This window comes from Haliotis cracherodii, unplaced genomic scaffold (genome assembly GCF_022045235.1).
Source record: "Haliotis cracherodii isolate W230 unplaced genomic scaffold, xgHalCrac1.p SCAF_3, whole genome shotgun sequence".
Classification (NCBI taxonomy): Eukaryota; Metazoa; Mollusca; class Gastropoda; order Lepetellida; family Haliotidae; genus Haliotis; species Haliotis cracherodii.
This window is the reverse complement of record NW_027266286.1, coordinates 61,543,308-61,552,172: the sequence shown is the minus strand read 5'-3', so window position 1 is coordinate 61,552,172 and position 8,865 is coordinate 61,543,308. Positions and strand designations below refer to the sequence as shown.

Sequence of the window (8,865 nt, the reverse complement as noted above, 5' to 3'; positions counted from 1 at the left end):
TTCTTAAGTGGTTAAATCACCCTGATAGCAGTAAGGATGAAGCTGCAATGGGTAATTGGTCAGTGAAAATATACGGCTTCTTTGCTTATAACTGGCCACCAGGTTTAGTGTTTCCAGATCCGTTAACACCCATTCATACATGTACATCTTCCAAATGTCTGTACTATGATAACACAGCTACGCTGATGAGTTCAGTCGCTAAACAACTATATCTTGATACCGATAATGTCAACTCACTGTGCTGGAGTGTATTTTCAAATTTCAGCTTATTCTTTACTCTAAATTTCTTTAGCTCTTTCAGTTTTTACACAAACGTTATACTGACACGAGAAAGTAGAATTGTCAAAACATTTACACGTATTGACTTACCGGAGTGTTGGGCGTTGCCGGCGATGATCTGAACGTCCCAGTAATAGCTGGGATCTGTCGAATAGTTTTGTCCATATGCTTGTGACACGGGATAACTTGAACCTTGCCAACATATTAAGATGTGGATATTTCGCTGAAACCCAGCTTGTTGGTAATATCAGAAGGGGTGTTTGTTTCAAATTTACAGATTCAGTTTCTCTCTGTGAAAATTTCCACATTTCGTTTTGCCAGATAGTATTACAAAACACAAAGTCACAATCCCCACTCCAATATTGTTCAAATAATCTTCCGTTGCACAAACATCGCAACACTTATATCTTTGTGAGTGTCATCGGTCTCTCCTCATGAATACTGATAGCTGCACAATGCTACACTAGTGACACGGGCATAGGCTGGTCTGTCCTTGTGAAACAAGGTTTCTTGCACAAAGATATCAGGGTAGATCTAAACTCACTACCGAAACAACAGTAGAGAATAAAGTTAGTAGCACTATTAATAATAGTTATCAACATCCAAAAACCAATGAACTGTACAGTTACGTCAAAGTAAGATGTCAAACGAATACATTTGAAAACGCCTAAAGGAGCGTGAGTGGCAATAAACATTGCAGTTATTGCGAGAACAAGGCATGTCAGCTGAAATGCGCCCCGGCTGTGTCGTCTATCAGGTGATCTACACCGGTCGTTCTGACTTTGGACTGATCTCATTCTACATCTTGAAACGACTAGGATTACGTTGCAGATGGTGATGACGAGTAAAGGAAGAATGAAGGAAAATACCAGACTGAGGTACATGATTTGAAATTTAGCAATCCTCAATGTAATACTGTTCGGCATCAACAATAGATAGAGAGGCAGATTGAATAACAGTGAAAATACTGCAATTGCTACGAGCAACATACTTTGAACAGAATCCCGCATACAAGTTGAAAATCGGAAAGGCATTGCCACGGCTAGACATCTCACAAAGGCAATCAAGACAGTTAAGTATGTTTCAAACGTTTGAACTGTTACAATACACTTGTACACAACATCACGAATTGGTGTTCAGACGACACTCTTTTCCACCACAGGACAATCATCGTCAGCAAACTACAAACTATCACTAAAAGTACAATGTCCACAACATTGAGGTACTTCAAAAGTCTCAAGGACGCTGAATTCATCTTGGAAAGAACATACACGCTTAAGGTGTTTCCAATAATACCTAGTAAACACAGTACGATTCCAACACATGCCAAATGTTTCAGGATGTATACATGATCCATGATGCTGATCCTGAAAGATTCTCTCCATGCACTGCTGCAATATATATAGACTCCTATCTGTTATTGTCTATGGGAAAACGACCGCTCTGAAACCTTGTAGCGACCTCAGTGAAACCTTTCAGAGACCCCTGAAACCTTATTGCGATTGTCAGATATTTTGGTCGCCAGGAGGTTGCATGGCGGTCGCATTGTCTGTAGATCAAGTAATATTAAATGCTTTTGATACCAAGGAGAGGGGTGGGGTGAAAAATGGAGAAAAGAGCTAAATGAAAAAAACAACCTTATACATTATGGAGCAAGTTTTATTTGATTTTTTTGATTAAATCAGAATGTACTGATGCCCCTGTACAATATAGTCGCTGGTAGATTATAAATAAACAACAAGGGTCAGACCCCAGGGCCATCCCCTGATAGAGTACCCCGGTAGTCTAGTACCCCCCAGCCCCCCCCCCCCCCCCCTTAAATTCGCTAAACCCCTTCCCTTGCATTGCTTTTAAAAGGTCAAATATAACATGTTTTATAACGACAATGTTGCTTAATTAGTTATTCTTGATCAGCTGTGAAATGTACATCTTGTAGACAGAAAATCTGGGCTTTTTTATCTCTAAAAAACATAAATACTTGCTCAATTTTACAAGTGTTATTTAAACCTCTGCAATTATAGTGGCAGCATATCAATATCCCCTTTGTCTACTTTCTGATAAATTATATTATTATACTGTAATGAAATAAGTAAAGTTTTGACTCCGAACATAAACATAAAAAAGTATAAAACAAAAATGCTTCCTTCGACTTCATACCAAATTTATACTGAAACCGCCCAAGTACAAGTAAACAAAAAACTCAATACAATGTCAGTGACTGTCCCACTTCCGGTATCGACCGCAAGTATTTTCGATTAAATGAATCAGTTGCACATCCATAAAAATCAATGTCTTTCATAGTCAGGACTAATATATTTACATAGTATTAACTTCTTAAAATCTTTTTGGAGGTGTGTTGTTATTTACATGCAGTTTAAGTCGGTAAAACACAAATTGTATCCCTGGTGCAGACACAGCGAGAAAACACGTGCAATGTGCCCTTCACATTGGAAACGAAAACATCCGGTTAAGAGTTCTTTATTCAGTTGAAGACAGCGATATAGACCCGAGTATAAATTCGGACCATACTTTTATATCTGTTATTGTCATGACTGTTTCACTTTCAGATATACAAAGGGGACAAGGTTTTTGAAATGTATTAACTCAATTGACGACCAGTTATACAGACGAGAGAGATAGAGAGAGAGAGAGAGAGAGAGAGAGAGAGAGAGAGAGAGAGAGAGAGAGAGAGAGAGAGAGAGAGGTGTGTGTGTGGGGGGGGATTAATAGAACAAACAAAGGCAGCCTAACTAGAATTGGAAACTCTGCAGGGAATAAGAACTGAAGGCTCAAAAGTTCAGTTTCAGATCAAAAGTTAAATAGATAAAACAAGGTGAAAAAACTAAAAATATTTTCTGCAACTAGAATGTAGAAACGTTTTCAACAAAACCATATCATTACTTGAAAGGGATATGTGACACAAATAAACACGCAAAATGAACTTATTCAAGAAGTGTCAAGAGATTACTGTCTGAAACTATAAAGCTGAAGACTGCACACTAATTGACTTAGAAAACCTGTTCTCTGATACCCATGTGCCAACACTAAATGCCGATACAGTTTTTTGTTATCTTGAGGGAGAATTAGCTCATGATGAGGTACTTGATCGCTTTTAAAAAAAAGAAAGAATAATAAAAGCCCTGGCCCAGATGGGTTTTCAGCAAAATTATTTTGGATGGATGATATTGTATTGATGTATGTGTTGATAACCTATGTTCCAAAAGAGATTAAACCAATTTATTACCAATTTTGAAATATTGGCGCCCTAACTCCCTTCTTTACACACTTTATAAGTTAGCTGCAGCATCAATTGCACACGGACTAAAACATGTTTTGCCTTTCATTATTCTTGAGGATCAAAAAGGTTTGTAGCTGGTCGATATGTAGTTGAGGTTGCAAGAATGATTTATGATGTGATGGTATACACAGAATCTTCCCAAATACCAGGGTTATAGTTATTTATTGATTTTGAAAAAGCATTTGATTCTTTGGAAAGAATATGTATACATAATGAATAAACTTTTTATTAATGGTATTATTGTTTTGACTCGGGATCATAGTGGTAGACCAATGTTTCATCACCCATTACTTATCTCTTTTTGAATTAGCTCCTCAATAAGCTCTAATTTGTCTCCGGCAGTGTCAGTTGTTTTTTCCTCTAGATCAGAATTTAGAAACTGTATCACCCAACGAGCAGATATCTTATTCGTCTGAATGTTTCCTGAAATTTTTTTTCAATTGATCGAGGGCTGAAACCTGTGCCTTCCTCAAGTTCAGCAATGGCAATACGTCTATCATACAGTATATGTTTTTCTATCTCTTTGATCGAATCTTCAAGGGTCATCATTAAGGCTTGTTCTCCCAGCCTTAAACATAACTGCCAAACGTTTAACAGTGGAATAGCTGGGGCATTTTTCCCGACGCACTTGTGACATGCGGTCATGAATTTCTTTGGGAGTACTGTTCTCTTAAGTGAAAAAATTGATGACCGCTCGGTACTCCTTCCTTTCCGTTTCTGTGTCTATTTGTACCCATATCACGTTCAACTGGCTGTCATTATATACAAACGGCCTCAACAGACCCAATACACTTGGATTGGACTACTCAAACAATGTAATATATTGACTAGTTCACTTTGATATGACCCATAGTTGAAAGTTTTGTTTGTCGGGCTTAGAAATTTTTACCAGCCCTCGTTTATGGAAGTTGGATAGTCAGGCAGCCTGTTCTATTTGTACAAATGACAGTTTCGTGGATGAATTTGAAAGCATTGCACTAAATATATTCCAATTTTGTAGAGAGAGCAATATATATCCGTCATTTCAGTGGACTCCCAGGAATGAGAATGTTGCAATAGATGAGTTAAGCAGGTCGGTGGATTATGATGACTGGTCAGTGACGGATGAGTTTTTTTGACGAGCTGAATGAAATTTGGGATTCCTTCAGTGTTGACAGGTTTGCTGATGAACACAACAAACTGCTGCCAAGATTTATTTCTAAGACACCGAAGCTGTGAAAACGTTCACTAAAGATCGGTTAGATGAAAACAATTGGGTTGTTCCATCTTTTCCTCTCATATCTAAAGTGATTAATCTAATTTTGCACATAGGTTTCGGCCAGTACTGATAATGCCGTGCTAGCGATCTGCAATATTCTGGCCTCGTTTGTTTGATAGATCAAGAGAGACTGTTCGAGGCCTGTCGGATGTTAAAGAGCTAAAAAAACAGAGTTATCTTTCTTCGAGGAAGTCACAAGACAAATATCAACTGTAAATTCAAGGGAAGCGCATTGGCAGTAAAGTGTTTTAACATTATTACAGCAGGTGTGTTTACCATTGGTGTGCGGGGCATGCCACTTCAGGACGGCCAGTTACAGATTTCAGCACATAAATTGACAAAGACAATATTGAAAGCTCGAGCGCCTTCTATATACGTTGAAAATTTATAGAACGTGTTATGAAAAGTGGGCATATTGGTGCGAGCAGTTTTCTGAAGTTACACCGTTGCCAGCTACATATCTCCATGTAGCTCTCTATTTGCAACATCTAAAGCAGAACGGAAAAAGTCTGAGTACTAGTTCAATTCTAGTGATCATGAAGTGAGTCCTAGAATCCAACCTGAGAACAGATTCTTGCCCGGCTTCTAAGAAAGAGCCTATTACTCAAGATATTCTTAAGCGTTTACTTGACTATTATATTATTATACGGCTCATTTGTTTAACTTAAGATCTCTGATATTTTGTCTTATACCAAATGCAGGTTTTTTCAGGTTGTAAATCATAAGCGTTCAGAACTAAGGTTAGAGGAGGGTTACATATCTATTTTCTCAGAGGGAATGCAGGGATGGAGATCACGGGATGATATCGCCCAGTATGTCAAAATTATGGCCCATTTCAGATGCTTAACCGTTACATGAAATTCAATGGTATAATAATGTTGACAGTGATGGCATGTCATCAACCAAGAGAACAATGTTGAAGAGATGGTACCGTGGGTTTTGATAATGTTGATACCATATTGAGTAAAGGAAGAATGCGGCAAATTACAAGGTTCGTGAAGTGAACTGTAAAATACTTCATCAAGACAACGATTTGGGAGTTACCCATTGGTATCCACTGTAGAAAAAATGACACGTTGAAAAGCACTGAAAATACTGCAATTGCTATGAGAAACTTGGTTTGAATAGAATTAACAGTGTTCCAGTTATATCACGGCGTGTCAGCTTAATGTGGGAGGAAAGCCCACAGTGATACAAGTCTCAGACGTATACCACTTAGAAACCTAGGAATGCTTTCTTAAAATATCTTCTTTGGACTTGGGACCACCTTTGGGGGTGGGGCTGCGTGTGCGTGCATGTCATAAATAAGTGTTCTTATGTTCACTCTAGTCTAGCCAATATTGTCTGTTTAAAATGACCACTGTGTTTGTTGGTGACTGAAAGATACACATTCCCTGATAGGTACATTTGTTCATCTGCTTGCCATAAAAGGCGATTATACTTGTCGTAAGAGTTGTCTAATTGGGTCGGGTGTTCAGGCTTGGTTGATGACTTGGTTGACTCAATCCCAGTTGCGTGCATCGATGCTCACGATATCAATCTCTGGATTGCCTGGTCCAAACTCGATTATTATACAGACCCCTGTCACATACCTGGAACATTGCTGAGTGCGGCGTTAAACAACAAACAAACATTTGAGCATCCTGCTGAGTCTCCATTTCTTGACATCGAATTTAGAATCCTGATTGCTGTACGTGTGAAGCTCATGCAACCCTACAGGAGTGCTCTACCTTGAGTTAGACTGTAGTTGTGATAGCCCTACCTTGCAGAAAGATGACGTCGACTGCAGCTGAATAACGGGGGTGATTTTTAATGTTTCTGGCCGGATAGGAATTCAAAACGTGTTATTTTTCATAACATGCTCGTCGCGACATGACATTTTAAACAGTTTTATCCAAGGCATATGTACAATAATATATAAAGTGGTAATCGACCACATTCTCCGTACATCGTGACATTTGACTTACATTATTTGACACAAAGAAATGTTTTGCGTGAATATAAGTTAACCATGTCTATTGAACACATGCAAACAGACCAACAATACTTACACATTCATGTTAAAGAATAGGCCAGAAGTGATGCAGGTCATGTTCACTGCAGTAAAATATCATGTGTTATGTTCACTGCAGTGAAATATCATGTGTTATGTTCACTGCAGTGAAATATCATGCGATATGTTCACTGCAGTGAAATATCAAGTGTTATGTTCACTGCAGTGAAATATCATGTGTTATGTTCACTGCAGTGAAATATCAAGTGTTAGGTTTACTGCAGTGAAATATCAAGTGTTATGTTCACTGCAGTGAAATATCAAGTGTCATGTTCACTGCAGTGAAATATCAAGTGTCATGTTCACTGCAGTGAAATATCAAGTGGCATGTTCATTGCAGTGAAATATCAAGTGTTATGTTCACTGCAGTGAAATATCATGTGTTATGTCCACTGCAGTGAAATATCATGTGTTATGTCCACTGCAGTGAAATATCAAGTGTTATGTTCACTGCAGTGAAATATCAAGTGATATGTCCACTGCAGTGAAATATCAAGCGTTATGTCCACTGCAGTGAAATATCAAGTGTTATGTTCACTGCAGTGAAATATCAAGCGTTATGTCCACTGCAGTGAAATATCAAGCGTTATGTTCACTGCAGTGAAATATCAAGCGTTATGTCCACTGCAGTGAAATATCAAGTGTTATGTCCACTGCAGTGAAATATCAAGTGTTATGTCCACTGCAGTGAAATATCATGTGTTATGTTCACTGCAGTGAAATATCATGTGTTATGTTCACTGCAGTGAAATATCAAGTGTTATGTTCACTGCAGTGAAATATCAAGTGTTATGTTCACTGCAGTGAAATATCAAGTGTTATGTCCACTGCAGTGAAATATCATGTGTTATGTCCACTGCAGTGAAATATCAAGTGTTATGTCCACTGCAGTGAAATATCATGTGTTATGTTCACTGCAGTGAAATATCATGTGTTATGTTCACTGCAGTGAAATATCATGTGTTATGTTCACTGCAGTGAAATATCATGTGTTATGTCCACTGCAGTGAAATATCAAGTGTTATGTTCACTGCAGTGAAATATCAAGTGTTATGTTCACTGCAGTGAAATATCATGTGTTATGTTCACTGCAGTGAAATATCAAGTGTTATGTCCACTGCAGTGAAATATCATGTGTTATGTCCACTGCAGTGAAATATCATGTGTTATGTCCACTGCAGTGAAATATCAAGTGTTATGTTCACTGCAGTGAAATATCATGTGTTATGTCCACTGCAGTGAAATATCAAGTGTTATGTCCACTGCAGTGAAATATCAAGTGTTATGTTCACTGCAGTGAAATATCATGTGTTATGTTCACTGCAGTGAAATATCAAGTGTTATGTCCACTGCAGTGAAATATCAAGTGTTATGTTCACTGCAGTGAAATATCAAGTGTTATGTCCACTGCAGTGAAATATCAAGTGTTATGTCCACTGCAGTGAAATATCGAGTGTTATGTTCACTGCAGTGAAATATCATGTGTTATGTTCACTGCAGTGAAATATCAAGTGTTATGTCCACTGCAGTGAAATATCAAGTGTTATGTCCACTGCAGTGAAATATCAAGTGTTATGTTCACTGCAGTGAAATATCAAGTGTTATGTTCACTGCAGTGAAATATCAAGTGTTATGTTCACTGCAGTGAAATATCAAGTGTTATGTTCACTGCAGTGAAATATCAAGTGTTATGTCCACTGCAGTGAAATATCAAGTGTTATGTCCACTGCAGTGAAATATCAAGTGTTATGTCCACTGCAGTGAAATATCATGTGTTATGTTCACTGCAGTGAAATATCGAGTGTTATGTTCACTGCAGTGAAATATCACGTGTTATGTTCACTGCAGTGAAATATCAAGTGTTATGTTCACTGCAGTGAAATATCAAGTGTTATGTTCACTGCAGTGAAATATCAAGCGTCATGTCCACTGCAGTGAAATATCAAGTGTTATGTTCACTGCAGTGAAATATCAAGC

The 8,865-nt window shown here is 38.0% G+C and overlaps 1 pseudogene; it reads right to left on the bottom strand.

Annotated features, from left to right (window-relative positions):
* Window positions 1-737: 737 nt before the first annotated feature.
* LOC139474064 (somatostatin receptor type 5-like) lies at window positions 738-1,636 on the bottom strand (annotated as a pseudogene).
* Between the last annotated feature and the right edge of the window lie 7,229 nt (window positions 1,637-8,865).